This window comes from Corvus brachyrhynchos, unplaced genomic scaffold (assembly GCF_000691975.1).
Source record: "Corvus brachyrhynchos isolate BGI_N302 unplaced genomic scaffold, ASM69197v1 scaffold28, whole genome shotgun sequence".
Taxonomy (NCBI): Eukaryota; Metazoa; Chordata; class Aves; order Passeriformes; family Corvidae; genus Corvus; species Corvus brachyrhynchos.
The window spans coordinates 4,404,695-4,422,817 of record NW_008246058.1 but is presented as its reverse complement, the minus strand read 5'-3'; the positions used below and the strand labels follow the sequence as shown (position 1 = coordinate 4,422,817).

Sequence of the window (18,123 nt, the reverse complement as noted above, 5' to 3'; positions counted from 1 at the left end):
GTGTCCTCTCGTTCTGTCAGTTGCTGCCTGATGGAAGAAACAAACCCCCACCTGTCAACAATCTCCTTTCAGGAAGTTGTAGAGAGCAGTAAGGTCACCTCTGAGTCTCCTTTTCTCCAGCCTAAACAACTCCAGCTCCCTCAATCGTTCCTCATAGGGCCTGTATTCCAAGCCCCTCACCAACCTTGTTGCTTTCCTCTGGGACAGCCCAGGATGCCGTTGGCCTTCTTGGCCACCAAGGCACACTGCTGGCTCATATTCAGTCGGCTGTCAACCAGCATCCCCAGGTCCCTTTCTGCCTGGACACTGTCCAGCCACACTGTCCCCAGCTTGTAACATTGTTGGGGATTTTTGTGGCCAAAATGCAGAACTCTATTACTGCAGGCCTGGGCCCTAGGGTATATCACTGTGTCCCACAGCCATAGGGAGGAGGAGGAGAGAAGATCCAACAGGCAGGAATTGTGCATCAAGATTGATCTATTTAATTATTTTACAAACTCTTTTATAGACTTTTTTCTTCATAGTCTAATTGGATAAGGATCAGCCACCCTTTGGGGGTGATTGGCTAAAATCCTAAAACATCCATTGTCAAAATATTTTTCTACTGTACCGTAAACAAGACTTTTCAAGGTTGCAGGTGGCTTGGTTGTTTACATTCCCTGCTACCTCTTCTGTGAGAGAGAAAAGTCTCTCATGGACTTAGAAAATAGCAAGAAAATCCTTGCTAGCAGCATTTTTATATCAACAGAACTCAGCATTTAGACTTACTAAACTTCATCCTGTTGGACTCTGCCCATGGCACTTTCCTGGTGCTACAGACCAGTTCTAGTCAGCATTTGCTACCAGTTGTAGCATGGAGACGCAAAACACAAATACTAACCCCTTCCAGAGGAGCAAGCAACTCTGACGTGGATGATGATGGATTGATAGAAGCTAGTTCTGCTTTCAGGGCTGTCTCTGTCAGTCTCAGACCTCAGAGGGATTTTTTGACAAGGTGGTAAGCCTGTGGGTGGGAAGTAGGCTGACTGACTGTGCAAGTCAGTGCATGTCTGCACCACAGTTACTTTTCAATCACAACATGGCAGAGACTTTCTTTTCAACCTCTCCATGCTCATGAGGTCAGGCCCAAATTCATTGCACCTACTGTAAATTGTTAGTTCCTGTCCTTAAATGATGACCTTCACCATCCTTCAGTTCCTGGTGAGGTGGCACAACTGGGAAATTAAGAACTCACTCAGGGTGACTTAGACTGCAACAACACTTGTGTTTCACGGCCAGGTGAGGACCCTAAAATGGCTGAATTTACGTAGGTGTTTCAGCGAGGTATTTACAGATAGGAGGAGGAACACAGGTCTTGGGCACTATAATATTTCCCTGCCTGTTAAGGTGGATGTGAAATTAAATATATTAGAGGATTTAAAAGATTCAGCCATCGCTTTGTTAGGGGTCTTACAAGTCATTTTAGACATGATCTGTATGTACCATGACAGAGGAAAGCTAATCAATATATACATAAGATATAATACTTTATTATTTATCAGAACTACCATAATTGGTCCTCTCCTGTAATACCTATCATTATATCTAAATTTTAAAAGAAGTTACTTTTTCATAGCCGAAATAGAGGTACTGAAATTCTGCAGAGAAACATCTATTCAGTAGAAGATTCTGTCACATTAATGACCTACATTTTGAAATTAGTAATGATTTTTGCAGAGTTGCGTAGCCCACCAGGAACATTTCTATAAAGGCTATCTCATAAGAAAACAGTATGTGTCACATTTAGAGATGTTTCCTCATGAAAATTTAAGTTAGAGATAGATTTTTCCTTTGAGACAGAGCTAGAGTTGGACACAGATTATTTATCTAGACTACAAAACTCCAGAACATTTCCATCTTTTCAGGACCAGGACAGATTTCTGCCAATCAGGAAAAGATCAGGAAATACACTTTTATTCTCGCTCTTTATTTTCTGCTTTATGCAGTGGTTCCATTGCCACATCTGGGCAACCAGAGGACAAAACCCCAGAGAGCTCCAGCAGAAATAAAGAAATGTGATCATAGCCTGAAGAGTGAGCTGAAAGACTCAGTCTGTGAAGAGTTTGCTAAAATACCCTCAGCCATCAGCAATTTCCCTGAGAGATGCAGTTTTAGGGTTCCTGAAATTATTCATTAATTCAGCAAGACAACGTAGGGAAAAAAGTAGTGTTTTCTAATAATATTTTCTTAGTGGAATGCTGCATATTTCAACTATTTTATGGAGATCCTGGAAAGCTCAAAGAAAAAATTTTGTGTTTGAATACATACATTATATCTCAAAAAAAATGGTGAGCAAGGAAGAGCACTACCTAATGCCTTGCAAGGAGCCTGTTTGAATTCATAGAAACATAGAATGCTTTGGGTAGGAAGGGACCTTAAAGATCATCTAGTTCCAAACCCCCTGCCATGGTCAGGGACACCTTCTACTAGACCAGGTTGTTCAGAGCCCCATCCAGCCTGACTTTGAACATCTCCAGGGCTGTTACAGCTCAAGGCATTTAATGCTTATGGCTGTAAATGTGTGACCCCAGATTCATTCAGAGCTTTGAATTTTGCACAAGTCCTTTCCTGTAACAATGTGTTATATACCAAGGACTCCAGAAGGCATGAAGTGTAGAAAACAATAAATTCCCATTGTTGACACAATTCTCTTTCATAAATTAAACCGGACATTTGTTGACAAGCCTGCCACAAACAATATTCAGCAACTGCAACTCCTATTATTAAACTAGGGATTTGTCTAGCTAACAAGAATTGCATCCACTAAGATGAGAAAGCCTGTCTAGCTAACATCAATCGATTTTACTTAGACAAGAAAGCCTGTCCAGCTAACATGCTCTCAGGCAGTAAACCGGCAAATGTGCTATTTCATAAAGTTTTTGTAAATGCCTCTCCACTGCTGAGCAGCTACTTACGGGTGAAAGCATGACGACATTACCTCTCTAATGAATGTTACTTGGACAAATTACTTAAGTGATGCTGCTTTCAGTTTCACAGCATCATCACTGATCCTCCATGAAAAACAATAAGAGACGCCTTGATAACTTTTGCCATGTAAGGGTGAAATATATATATAATACTGAGCTGGTTTCCATCTCTTATATTGGTAAGCAAGTCAGGATCCCTTTGCCTTGAAAAGACTGGCCAGAACTCTCTCTCAGGCATCCACATTCTCCCAACTAGATGATGCACATGGACCCATGATAGTTCACTGGAGGAGGTGGCAGAAGGTCCTTTTCTCTGTCCTTTTGCATCTTTTGGTCTATGGTGGGACACATGTGCAATGACACTGGTTGATACTACCTGCCTTTTCTCCTCTCAACCCTTATACAGCTGTAGTCAGGGCAGGGAGTTTCCCTTAATTTTCTGAAGAAAATGAAGTTATTGTTTTTGCTCCTTGGCCCCTTTCATGAAAAATAACATCCTGTTAGTCCTCTGGAGACTATATCCAGGATCATTAAAATAATAGCAATAAAAGCTTCAAAAATGTCCTACACCCATCTCAGACCTAGGGAATCAGTGGCTGTAGTTGTCATACTCAGCTTTATCAACTGCAGAATATCTAACTTTTTTGAGTATAAGAATAATTAGAAGTCCTAATTTTGTTCCTAGAAAAACAAAATGGTGTTGAATACAATGTGGTGCTATCCTTTCTTGTCTCCAATTTTTATACCTTCTTCTTTTTGCTGAAATTCTCTTTGTTGAGCATAGTCTCTGGTTCAACTTGCTCCTCCAGTTAACTTGTCTTGGAACAGTGTTCCCCTGCTTTTTTGCCCCTCAATTTTCTTGTTTATTGCAAAATGGCTTGTAGAAAATTAGTAAAGAAAGAGAAATTGTGAATTCCAGATGTTGTACTACCTTTTGTTTTTGTTCTCAGCCCCCTAAATATCCGTGCAGGTCTCCCTTATTTTGGGTGAAAACTAGTAACGGCACACTGAAAACATTTGTACCATCAAGCACATGTCTCAGGCTGGCCTGTGCAACAAACAGTACCTAAGCCCAAATACCTGGGATATGTGGAAGCAGAGGTCAAAAAGTGAATCTCTCCACAAGTCTTTCTGCGGTGTTAGAAACACAATATACTTAACACCCACAGCAGGTTTCAGACACTCTGTAGTATGCCCTCCATCACCTGTGCAAATCCTGTCCTGTTCCTATTATTCCTATAAGGCTGCACATTGCAAGTGGTGTTTTTGGCAAAGTGTCTGGCTAAGGTAAGTACCAGGAATATCTGAAAAAATATATATTTAAAGAAAAAAAACTAAGCAGGAAAACCAGAAAAAATTGGGATAGAATAATAGCAGGAAACACAAGGTTTAGGGGCTATTGACAGTTCTTGTTGCTTGCTAAAGACTGTTAACACCAGAAAAGCATGGACCAGACTTCTATCCTACAAATGAGCCAGAAAGAAAAATGCACAAGTGAACCCACCATCTTTCCATGGGCCTGGTGTTCCCACTTTAGTTCTCAGGAGAGAAACCAGGGAAGAGCCCCTGCAGCCCGTATCACTCAGAACCGCCCCTCCTCGGAAATGTGCCTCTGGTCATCTCTGGTCCCTTGGAGCTGAGTCCCTATTTAAATCCATCAGCTGGTACTCTTACTCCTTGGCTGATTCCCAGCTCCTGCATGCTGCTGTCACATAGCAGGCCAGCTGCTACCCCAAGCCCTTTTGGGGACCATGTGTGGTTGTATTTAGCAGGGAGGGTACTGGAATTCCAGTCAGGCTTGCTGAGATCTCAGTGGGAATCAGTCTCAACTCCTAATGCATAGAAAAACTAAGCAATGAGAAGGTTGCTTTGAGGTCACTGGGCTGGTGTTCAAAAAGAAATAAGGTCAGGAGTGAAAAAGGAGGAGAGAAAGCAATAAATATTTTTCCTGGTGTTGATGTCAGGCTCACCAGCCTATTCTTGTCACACCGCTCCCTTTTTTCCACGCAGACACAATATTAGCTGTCCTCCCTGGTATTTCTCTGTTATTCCAAAACGTCTTAAAAATGAACATTTGCACAGCAAAGACCACTTTAGTCAGTTCTCATGGTACCCTGGGGTGCTTCTTATTTGAGCTTCTGCTTTAAAATATTTATCTCTAGAAAATGCTGCCTAATGTTTCAGCTACTAATGGCCTGGAAAATCTGTCATCTTTTTCCTCACCTTGTGCTTTCTAAGTATAGCACAGATAATTACTGAACATAGTTTTTCTGCAGCAGTATTGATAAAGTTACCATCTTTGTGTAGTAATAGGCTTATGTTGTCTTAGGGATTTGTTTTATTACCAACACATTTAACATACTTATTGTCCTTAATCCTACCAAGCATAAATTTGTCTACAATAGCTTTAGCTTTGTTTAGGAGTGTATCCACAAGTGTGTTAATTATCATTTCTGTTTTGCTTGCTTCATATTGCTTTATAACATCTTTGTCCATTTCCCACCAGATTTTAATTGATTTTTGACTGGCTATATTTTCTTAGCACCCCTCTCAATTTCATCTCTTTAGCTTTTATAAATCTATCTCATGCATATTGTGATTCTTTTGTGACTATTTTTTGGACTTGTTATACTCTCCTTGGTAAACACTGGTCCCACAGCAAACATAAGGTTCTTGATCCATGGTCTTTCTCTATTATCATGAGAACCGGTTCTGAGAGTGTGTAACAAATAATTAAGAACAAAGTATTAATTGAACATGTAAACCACCATCTGTGGCTTTGTTTATTTACTGTAGAAGATTTTATTGCCTACAAAGGAATAAATTTGCCTTCGGGTATAAGAAGCAAAAAGCCGGAGTTAATCCATCTAATCAGTTATTCACAAGTGAATTTAAAGGTGTCATTGAGAATCATAGCTGACTGTGACAGAGGCCTTTCCTGCAGTGCTTTTGCTGAGCTCTTGGTACTAAAGCAATTATAAGTTGGGCTTCTGGCCCAGACCTACATGTATGGGAGATGCAGACAGCAACAAGTGACCTTACCGTGAGCCAAAGAGCTGCTGCACAGACTGTTGAATATTTAATGTGGAAACACAACTGAAATGTTTTTGCAGCAACAAGCACAGTGACTGATTGGGAATTCCCCCTTCTTACAAGTGTGGTGTTTTACTTCCAACCATGTTTGTAGCTTTAAGATGCTTTTGCCATTAAGCCTTCTGCTTTCAAGATTACAGTAGCAGTGATAGATAGACGCAGTTTCAGGCCTGCAAAAAGACTCCTAAGCCTGCTTAAGGGACTAGTGCAGATAAATGGCACCATTTCCAGGCAGACTTTATGGTCCAAAACCAGACACACAGGACATTCCCTGGTCACTTACATTTTATTGTTTCAGCTGAGATAATTCACATGATCTCTTTTATTCATCCTCCCATCCCAGAAAGTACCTGTGTTCTTCATCTTCTGTTTCAAAGGCATTTACAATACAGCTAGGAGTAAGGTTAATTGAGAAAGAAGCCAGATAAGGGACAGATGTATATTTAATTGAAAATTAAAATGCTGCCTGTTTGTTAGTTATAAATCAGTGAATATACATCCTTAAGCACATAACTCTGGTCCACCTACTCAGTGGTTATAACAATAACTTAGCATTTCCATAGCCCTTCTGATTGCTCCATCTTCATGCTGAGTAAGTTCCTCGTTTCACAAACAGAGGTGTGAGATGCATAATATTTAATTGCCCAAGCCCAAGGAGGCAGCACTGACACAATAAACCTGCTTTGCACTTAAGCACTAGGCTTCATCCAGCATGAAATATAGCTAGCTGTCACCATGAGCTAGTTAAAGCTTGTACCCTTGCCCTGACTTGTTGTGAGAGTCCCTATAGGGGCAGGTCTGTCAGTGCTGCTGCCTCTCACACCCAGGGTTTTGGTGTTGGATGGATCCAAGTGATGCTGTTGGGCTGCATCCTGTGAGATATCTCAGGAGGTGCCAAAAAGCAACTGAGAGGGATATGGGCTTGAGACTGGAGGTGGAAGTGGCCAACATAAAATTCAGGGAATATTGGATTTGGTAGGTTTTGCAGGAGACAGAAGCCTTGAAGAGGAACAGGGTATTGTAAGAGGAGGGGATGTAAGACTGAAGTAGTGGGGTATGGGAGGAGACTGGGATCATGGTGGCTGTCCTGTGATGGAAGGCAAGTAGGAGCTATAAGGTATGAGAAGTGTGAGGGTGTCAGTTCATGTCAGATTATCTGCTCTTCATACATCTGAACTCAGTTAAGCATGTGGTCTGACCACTTATTCACAGTGGCTGCAGCACCAACTGAGCAGCTGCTGAGACAAAGCTGCTGCCTGTGGCTGGACTGGACATGAAGGTTTCATGCCTCCCACCACTAGCAAAACAGTCAACTCCCATCTCTGGCAAGTGCTTTAATTCCTCACAGCCCTCAATATCCTGCCTGTGGCACCTTTTCAGAGGTGCTTATGAGACGAGGGTCACAAGGCTGTAGAAACACAGCTATACAGCACAGGGTAGGAGAGGTAAGTATGGGAACTTGATAGTAAAGGAAGATTTTTGTTTGTTTGTTTTTTGGTAGCAAAGCAGTATATTCATCCCAATTACTTGGAAAGAATCCAAATGTCATTTTCAGACATTCTGGTATGGCTGTGGGCAAACAGTCTAGCATTTCTGCTCCAAGTTTAGCAAAAAACATAAGCCAGGATTGTTATTAAGCATATAGCAATGAGAAAAACGTAAAATACTGTACATGTGCTTCCAGACATATAAAGAAAAGTATTTTAAGGAGCAATTGTTATAACTATTTTCCATGGATGCAGAACATCTAGGAAAGACTCTATCTGGACTTTCGGTGACCGGAAACAGCCCTCAGTCCAAGGCCGAAACTTTCATTGATTCTTTTCAGCTTAATGCTAAAATGTCCAATTCCTATCAGCTTTTGAAGTATTACTTGGTTGTGCTTTTGCTGCTTGATGAAAAGGGGGCTCCTTGATCACTGAGTAGCTCCTGTTCTTCAGAAAGATGTTGCCCTTCCAAACTGTGGTAGGATTCTATGAAACTCAACCCAGGAAGAGCAGAGAGCACTGAGGAAGCTGGCAGAAATCAACCCCCACATTAAGTTAAATATTAAATATTTGTGTTTAATGTTCAAAAGCAAACAAAACCAATGACAAACAAACAACCCCCCAAAAATCCCTAAACCCCACAACAAAAAAAATCCACAAAAAACCCTCAAGCAAAAATAATTTTTAAAAAATAACAAAAAAATCCCACAAAATAGTTTTTTCCCAAAAAGACATTTTGCTGAAACAATCTTTGTCAAAACCTGATAAACTGCCTCTCATTTCAAACCACCTCCAAAGCAAGCTTTTCCTTGAGTGCATATATTTCTGCCTCCTGCTAATGACTTGGCAAGCAGTGAGATGTGGCCACTGCTACTAGCTCACTAAAGCCTTGTTTGGGGAACAAAGAGACATCTCCATTGCTGGAGAAGTGGCACCTGTTTTGTGTGAATAAGCAGAGGTCCTTAGCCAGCTTATACCAGAATAATTAAGGCAGTGTAAGCCCTTATCCCTGGCTTTACACAGATAGAAGAGTAATTCCAATTTAATTTATTAATGTAAATTCAGATGAGCAAACTCTACAAGAAAAAGGTTTCTCTTCATATGTTCATTTGTTTCTATATTAATTGGGGGGTTTTTGTTTTTTTTTTAATTTAACCATTTTAGCTAAAAAAAAATTGTACCTTCTCCAATTCCAGTTGCTCCACTTCTATTAAAAATTGTAAAAAGTGGTGCACAAAAGTCTTTCCACCTCTGCTCATAACCTGCTTTTATCTTGATTAAATTTTGTCTTGGAGTCCAGGCCCTGTATTATACATTCTTACAGCAATTAGCACAGCATATCAAACATGCATTTCAAACCTCACAATAATACGTATTTTAGACTAAAATAATGGGATTCACAGCTTACACTCACTGAGTCACTGCTTTCTGCTGCAGAGATTACAGTTGTTTCACCTTTGCTGCTCTGCCTGGGTACTTGAGGCTTCACATAACCATGCTTTGAAGTGCTTCGTCCAAGTTCACAATTTAATGTTTGAAATGTCTGATGTAATGCTATCTAATCCTCTCCAGGACTTCAGGGAAGACAAACTTTCAATTTGGTGAAAAATGTATTTTTGTAAGGTTATTAGAATAAAATGAAATAAAAACCAGTTGTGGAGTGATCATCATAAGGCATATATGATATGGGTTTCTTCTTGAATGAAGCAGAGGCCAGCTCCTGACCTGCTCAAAGCAATAGCAGGGTTGCTGTCAGCCTCCATAAGCTCCAGATCAAACTACAGCTTCCATTCAAGACTTTTTTTTATTTGTTTTTAATAAGGTTGATGTTCAGGAAGAGGTCAAATGTAAAACATAGGACCTGTTTTATAGGATACTTGAATCCCTCTTTTTTTAAGTGCCATATAGATTAGAAGCCATACGTGGAAGACCTGAATAATCTTACACGTGGTAGCAATCACTACTCTGCATTATGCACTCCCTTCCTAATATCATATGTGAGCAGATGGGGTCTTTCCTCCAAGGGTGCTCTTTATTCATGTTCTTGAATTGAAGTTATCACTGTGATCTTAAACCACTTTTATTAGAGAGTCTGTTTTTAATCAAGAGGGAAGAGGGATTTGCAGTGAAGAAAAAAAACACTGGTGGGCAAAATGAACCACCACAGAGACAAAAATAAACACAGAGGAGTTTCCTCAATGCCCTATTTCATCTTCCTTTTTCCTTTTTATTAAATAAAACCTACTAAATAATTTAGCATAATATTGTTTTTTATAAGCACTGTCGTTAAAGTAGCTGCTTGTTTTGAACTAAAAGACAGTGTCTGTCTGTCTTTCTTTTTCTTTCACTCTCCTTTGTTTCTTTTTGTATTGCATATACTCAATACAAAATCAGAAAGGAAATAAGAGGAGAAAATTCAGTCTCAGGACTGCAACTGTCCTAACAAGTTAAGGGAAGAGACTGTTTGCTGCTTCATTTTCTTGGTCCTCCTGTACATGACTTCGAAATGGTGCCAGTAAATCTAAGAGTAAACTCCATGCTAATTTTGAGTGTCTGATCTTTGAAAAATAAAGGTTGATGCAATTATCAAACAATGGCAATTGTAATAACATTGTCTGACTGTGATTGTTCATGGAGGTTCCAGCTGAGAGCTGGACATGAAAAATGCACAGCTCAGGTTTAGCCTATATTAGGGGAAGTGCCTGAAGACTGACTACAAGTTCTGTGTAAATTCAGTGGGGTGCTAGGACATATTTTGCCTTTGCAGCCACCCTCTCTGCTGTTCTGCCCACAGTCACCAGGCAGGAGGACAGGAAGGGTGTGTCCTTTCACCCACCCCAGAGCTGGAGCACTAATACATACTCAATGGACAATTATGCCAATGTGCCCAGATGTGGTGACACATACTGTTGGCTCAGCTGCAGGACCTTCCTCTCTTGCAAGACCCTGAAATCTCCCATCAGGATTCATTAGGAGTAGCTAGGCAGAGCTGGAAGTTTAGATTAGACTGCACCACCTCGAGCTGGCTAAACCCAGATTAGGTTTCAGGCATTGACACAGAGACACAGCAGATGAAGCACCAGTAGTGGAGGAGGTTTGGTCTCCCTGTCTCCCTGAGTGCCTCACTCTTATCTCTTACCACCTTCTGTGGCAAGAACAGGCAAATCACAGGCAGAAGTAAATGCCTGTAGTTCACTGAACTAGAAAGTCAAATAGAATTTGCAAGTGGGCTGGGCCAGCACACCATGATCACATCATTTAGGAGCAACTTGATGTAGAGTTCAGGCTTGCAGGCTGCAGTGGCAGTGGGAGAGTGGGGAAGCTACCACAGCTGGGAGTGAGAGCTGCTCCTGCAGCAAGGGATGTATCCTACTATTCTTGTAAGTCAATATCCTTAAACACTTTCTTTAGGGTGAACGTGCTACAAACCCAGAAGCTGTATTTAAAGCATTGGCAGAATGTAAACTCAGCCATTTTTCCAAGCTCACCCCACACCAGCTTGACTTGATCTTGACGCTTAAATTCTTGCACTCTTGACAGATCTTAAAAATGGATGCAAATACATTCGATTGAGTCCTAGTGAAACATTGGGGCCAGCTGGAGTGGACCAAACCAACAGAATCTTTTTAAAAACAGCCTAAATCATAAAACATCCTCTCCAGGGAAAGTGCACAAACATGGTAGCGGCGATGATTGAAAACAAGGCGCTGAAAAACTCTTTGCTAGTACCCTGGGAACCACAGAGGTGGTGAACTCCTGAGAGATTTGGGTGGCCTGTCTGCAGTATATATATCTTATGCTTCAAAGAACCATATCCCCTACACTTAAATTACAGCCTTTTCCACTTGCACGAGCTCAAAAGGACAGAGGAACCAGTTCTGAGTTACCTTAGCTTTTCCAGGGAAAAAGGTCATCCTATTACAGCAAATCTACCTCTTCCAGCTTCATGCTGGGAAGTTGCAGATTTTGGGAATGGGGATAGAAAGCCACGTAAGGCTTTGAAAGGAGAGTGAAATGGACTGAACTGTTCCCATCCCCCCAAAAAAATTGTATCAAATTTTTAAGGTTTTTAAAGTCATTTTGATAGCTTTGGTCCATTTTAAAAATGCTTTTTTAAAATTCTGAAGGTAAACATCCACCTCTTCTCCTCTGACTTACAAAGACTGACTTTCCAGTAACTAAAATTCTTTTACAAAAACCAGGAAATCTTTGATTAAGACTTCTTCTGTATCCTTAGCAAGAGTAGTTCAATAAAAGGCTGAATGTCCCACTTTCATGAACCACATCTCATGAGGCCAAGTCTATAACGTTGAATATCCTTCTAGATAAACAGACCTCAACATTTTATTTTTTCTAAAGAAACATAGTGTCTCACTATTTTTGCTTGAATAGCTGGAGTAAAATTAACAACGACTTGAATTTTCATCCCCCACAATGCAGCAAGATTTCTGAGCCACATTTAAAAATAATTTGTGTGCTTCTTTTAACATTTGTATTTCAGTTTGAAGTCAAAGAAAGTCAAAGACAGAAGCAGAAATACCGTGAGAAAAAAAGTAAACCCATAGTATTCCAGTACAGGAGGTAAGGGAACTGACTTTGAGATTAACAGCCAGCCGTGTGTGCCAAAAACTTAAAGGTCTCCCATCGTTATCTTGCAGTCTCCCTTACGCAGATCCCTGGACCAGATCCTCAGATGATATCAGCTGGTGGGTGCAGTCACATTCATGAGTAGTTACAGTGATTAAAGCTAGATGATAATCAGCCTCGCTGGTTTCAATGAGTTTTATTATTCATTTGATTGAAAGGTATTTTCCAATTGTTGTGAAGCAGGGAAATGTGTTTTGAATTCATCATTTTTTAAGCCTCACACACACTGTTTGGCAAACAAGGATTGTTTAGGTTGTCTGGGACTCCTTCATTGCATCCTTCTAAATGTGAGGTTTCCCTCTGTTCTCCAATGGACCATTCTGATGCAGTTAAACACACAGTGGCCAGCTTTGCAAAGCAGTAAGCCTTCTTTAGAATGAGGTCTTTTGGTTTAATCTGTAATCTTTATGGAAAAACTGGACATTACAGTAGAAGGATTATGCTAAATTGCTTTCTGCCACTGAAGAGATAGATGGACAAAGCAGTAGCTCAAGGCATGGAATGAGCATTCTGAAATAAGCATTTAGTCACTGAATTCAGTACCCAGAAATTAACCTAAACTATTTCAATTTACATATGTTTGTAATTTGCATCCTGGCTTTACACCTTACAGAGACTCCCTTGTTTGCTGTTACTGTAGTAAATGTTTGTTCACAGGCTGCTTAAAATCAAGCAGGGAGGTCAAGCTGGGACCAAATCCAAGGCTGACTGCCGTACCCTGTCTGACTGCCTGTGTGAATATACTCCTAGGGCTGAACACTTTTCCTTGCTTGAGTGGTGCAAAACTGATTCCAAAGCCTGATACTGCAGTACAGGGGATCCCCAGTTATGCTGGGATCTATGAATCAAGCCAGAGACTTTCATGTGAATGCTTCTCCTGCTACCACTCCTTTTCTGTGCTGAATTGCTCTCTGGAGGTGACTCTGGCTTGCTTTCTCACTATCACTCTATAAATATTTTGCACTGGATGTGTCATCTTTCCTTGGATACATAAATTCATATCACCTTCAGATGGCCATACCCAATAAAGAAATTTGGGAGTCTGTAAGTTAGAAGAGGTAAACTTCATGTGCATGGCTTTTGGACTGGTATTCAGTATTTATTCCTAGTCTTTCTGTGTCATACATTAGCCAATCTCCTGCCCCTTTCTTCACTCATTCTTCTGCATCAGGTGACTGCAGATTGATACTGCTTTCCTATGAATTTTTACTTTTCCATTTGGCACAGAGTAAACTTCAGATGGAAGCTCTCCATGGCAGGATGAAAAGTGCCAAGGTTGAGCCCATCAGCTCTATAGAGTTCTGTCCCAGGGAAAGGAAGGTGTCAACCAGGGGTAATGCAAATCATAGGGACCTTTAAGATCATCAAGTCCAACCATTAACCCAGCACTGCCAAGTCCACTCCTAAACCAGGTTCACTGCTAAACCATGTCCCAAGCAACACATCTATATTCTTTAAAATACCTCCAGGGATGGTGGCTCCACCACTTCTCTGGGAAGCCTGTTCAAATGCTAGACAACCATTTTGGTCAAGAAATTTTTCTTAATATCCAACCTAAACCTCCCCTGGTGCAACTCGAGGCTGTTTCCTCTCATTCCATTGTTTTTTACCTGTGGGAAGAACCAATCCTCACCTGGCTACAGCCTCCTTTCAGGGAAGTGCAGAGTGATAAAATTTGCCCTGAGCCTCCTTTCCCCCAGACTAAGCACCCTCAGCTCCCTCAGCTGCTCCTCATCAGACCTGTGCTCCAGACCCTTCACCAGCTTTGTTGCCCTTCTCTGGACCAGCACTTCGGGGTCCTTTTCACAGTGAGGGCCCAAAACTGGACACAGCACTCAAGGTGCTGAGTACAGAGAGACAATCCCTGCCCTGGTCCTGCTGGCCACACTGTTCCTGATACAAGCCAGGATGTCATTGGCCCTCTTGGCCATCTGGGCACACACTGGCTCATGTTCAGACCAGCACTTCCAGGTGCTTTTCCAAGGGCACCTTTCCAGCCACTGTTGCCCAGCCTGTAGCACTGCATGAGGTTACTGTGACCCAAGCACAGGACCCAGCACTTGGCCTTGTTGAACCTCATACCATTGGCCTTCGGCCATTGATCCAGCCTGTCCAGATCCCTCTGCAGAGCCTTCCTACCCTCTGGCAGATCAACACTCCCACCCAATTTGATATCATCTACAAAGTTACTGAGAGCGCCCTCAATCCCCTGGTCCAGATCATCGACAGAGACACTAAATGGGACTGGCCTGAGAACTGAGCCCTGGGGTCACCACTAGTGACCAGCTGCCAGTTGGATTTAACTGCGTTCACTGCTACTCTCCGGGCCCAGCCATCCAGCCAGTTTTTTACCTGGTCAGGAGTGCACCCATCCAAGACATGGGCTGCCAGCTTCTCAGGAAAATATTGTGGCTTTGGTGACTAAAGTCCAGGTAAGCAACATGCACAGCCTTTCCCTTACCCACAAAAGTGAGTCACCTTGTCATTCAAGGAGATTATACTGGTCAAGCTGAGCCTACCTTTCATAAATCCATTGTGGCTGGGCCTGATCCCCTGATTGTCCTGTATGTGCCATGTGATGGCCCTCAAGATGATCTGCTTCCTAACCTTCCCTGACACTGAGGTCAGGATGACAGGCCTGTATATTTGCAGATCCTCCTGCCTGCCCTTCCTGTAAATGGGTGTTACATTTATTCACTTCTGGTCAGCTGGGACCTCTCCAGTTAGCCAGGACTGCTGGTAAATGATTGAAAGTGGCCTGGCCAGCTCTTGCACCAGCTCCCTCAGTACCCTTGGTTGTACCCAATGGGTGTGCTCATCGGGGCCCATAGACTTCACGGTAGCTGCAGAGCTTAGCAAGTGCATGACTTTCTGTGGGGGGATACCATTGCTCCCTGGGCAAGTTGTCAGGTCTTTAGTGCCCTTCCTGCACACCTTCTGTGCCAACTGCCATGCAGACTGTCACCCTGTTGGTATCACTGCGGATCACCAGGGCTGCCAAAGTGGTTCTTTTATAGGCATGAGGGCATTTGGCCACCTCTGCCTCCAACCCCACCGAGGTCCCACCGTCTGCTGTCATGTGAGCTGCAGGATCCCAGAGGCTCTCTCGGCTCCCCCTGAGGTTTTCCCAGTTTGGAAAACCTCCCCAAGCACTACATGAGACCACTCCACAGTGGATCACGCCAGCATTGGAGCCACTCACCTTGCAACAGAGTGCTGCTTTCAGTTACAACATGATTAAATCTCCTGCTGTTGCTCCTGGAACCATCCAGATCCACTGCATGCAGGTGTCTGTAGGGCCCAGGGGCCTGTCTGTAGCTTTGCAGCTCACATGAGATGATGTTTTCTGTGCACTTGCCCATCTTGCTCTGTGGTCAGAGCACATGACTCTCCCTCGTTCTCCTTTCAGCCTGAGGCTGCCTCTGCCCTTTGGACTGGCAGGATGTTGCACAGCATCAGCGATGAGCAGCTACAGAGATAGCACATGATGTTGTCTGGGGTGCCAGGGTCATGCAAGTCCGTCCCCACTGTCCAACAGCTGCAGGGGCCCATTGCAAGCTATTGGTGCACTTCAAAACACAGGAATATTTACCCATGAAAAAATAATAGTGTTTTACAGAAATGGCCCAATGTTTCTCAGTGAGGGTCGTGAACCCCTTGAAGGTTACAAGAGCATTCAAAAGGGTAATGAAATTTTAGACAGCAGAAATCAGCAGCAGCTCAGTTCCTCCAGAGAAGCAAAGTGAGAATCGGCTGTCAGTGCTTGCAATAGCAAGGGAATTGCTAATTACACTCCTTTAATGGCTATCAGCACTCAGTCCTGGCAGGAACAGGGAGGAAAGGACAAGCATTTAATCCCCCACCCTTGCTCTCTTGCCCTGAAAGAAGGAAGCTGCAGTGGATTTGGGAAAGAGGCAGTCACGTCGAGAAAGATGAACCAAAAGGGGAATGTGCTTTGTAAATGTTTGACAAACCCTAGTAGAGTATAGTGTTCCTGCATTAGAGGAGGATAAGGGAAACAGTGCCTCTACCTGCAGGACAGTATTTGGGGCTTGGTATTTGGTAACACCACCTTATCCATAGTCTTCAACAACCTCTGCCATTTTGTTTATTGCTTTTCTGCTTCCCGCAGTGTTTCATTTCATCGGCTTAAGGGTCACTGCAGTGTTTTCACTTAATCACTGTACAAATGATTTAGCTGGCTCACTTATTTCCTTTTTTCCTTTATTCACGTACTCTTTGGACCCTGCAGAGCAAAATTCTGGTGTGAAAGGTTTAAGACTGCAGACAGTTGTGAAACTACTTTGGCAATTTAGCATCTCTGGTTGAGATTAGTCTTAAAGTTGTTATGTGACATCTGAAGACAAAAACCTGTAAATCTTTCTAAAATGCTAGGCAATAGCTTCAATATGTAATAAATACTGAAATTCTGTAAAACATTGCAATCCATTTTATCATCTTTTCTAAACAGAAAGAGCAAAGTCAGGAAATTCATTGCTGAGGAGTTATACTTTTCTTTGAACCTACTTGATATTAAACATTTGGGGAGTTAAAGCAGCCAGGTTTCAATGTAAACAGGCAAATGACTAAATTAAACGTACAAAGTGAACTATTTGTTTTTCCTTATGTGTTGAGTGAGCTCTTAGGATGAGATAATAATGCTTTGTAATCATTTACTGCTTTCCAGCTAGAGAAGTACAGTAATGCCTTAATCATTTTAGTGCCACTACTTAAACATTATCCGTGTTACCTGGTTACCCTCCTGTAGGTTATAAATGTTATATCCCTACCTGCCTGTTCTCTCTGAGGTCAGAAACCCATGCTCTGTAGGTGTGTAAGGAAAAGGTTTACAAGCTCCAGACACTCATCACAACTTCCTCATCATCAAAAAGTAACACTTCCTCATAAATGCCATTTAAATGGCTCTTTTTTCATGCTCTATTCCATTTTATTTAAATAAAGGCAGCCTATTTAGACTAGGTTTTAAATAACAGGCATTTACTCTGCAAAACTGCTTTGACTAGAATAATAGAAGGAGACACTCAGGAGCTATTCAGTCCCTACATCTGAGGAGGTGATGCCCTGAGTTAGGTGGGAAGTGAGGAGGAGAGGGGATGCTTAGGGATGTATCTGCTTTATCCATCACATATGGAACCTGAAAAGAATATATGCCAATGACATTATTAGCATGCTGCTGTCAATTCCCCTGCCTGCTTTGCCATTTTTTATTACCTGTTAAGGTAATTTTCTCTTAAAAATTTTGGATTGTATCCCCTGCTGCATCCTGTGCACAAGAAGGGCTCCCCAGTCCCCCAGTCTGTAATGCTGTCTCTTCAACACTCACCTCTGCTGTAACACTCGGTAGCAGCTGTGCTCTCTGCGGGCTCATCTGGTCCAAAGTAATATCTCTATCCTTCTGCTCTGCCTCATATGTCTGTTGATTTTCTTTCCTTCTCATGAAGACTAAGCAATAATTTCATGTGCTTTCATGCTGCCCAGGGCTGCAATCAGGTGGGCACGCTTAGATATATTGCAAAGTTAGCAGCAACATCAGCAGAAGATAGAAGTGGCTCCCCCTAAGTCATGCAAGAGGACTGCTGCCCAGATGGGGAAAGAGCTTGGATCTTTTGTCTTGGTTATTGCTCTAACCACACACTCCTCCTTCCTAGCATACCTCTCCAAAACATACTGACAACAATTAACCTTTTCATTGCATTGAGCCTCTGCTTTTGTCTTTATGGCAGTGGAAACCTCTGTAATACCAGCAGTCCTCAAGGAATGCCCAAAGGATAGCAAAGTTGATTATTTTAAGGGTTCGGATCTGGGAAGGCCGAATGAAATAAGTAGTAAGGACAAATTCACGTGCCAGAAACTGTACCTTGTATGTACAGAGTGAAAAGATATAAAAGAGTGTGTGCAGCTGAGGACAA

At 42.2% G+C, this 18,123-nt stretch overlaps 1 long non-coding RNA gene across 1 annotated transcript in view; it reads right to left on the bottom strand.

The window, feature by feature from the left end:
* LOC108449572 overlaps nt 1-17,773 on the bottom strand; it is a 31,075-nt gene extending 13,302 nt beyond the window's left edge. Inside the window, exons 1-2 of the long non-coding RNA XR_001865787.1 lie at nt 17,538-17,773; nt 15,396-15,662 (exon numbers count right to left, since the gene is read on the bottom strand). This is a non-coding gene — a long non-coding RNA (uncharacterized LOC108449572). The remainder of the gene's footprint in view (nt 1-15,395; nt 15,663-17,537) is intronic.
* Between the last annotated feature and the right edge of the window lie 350 nt (nt 17,774-18,123).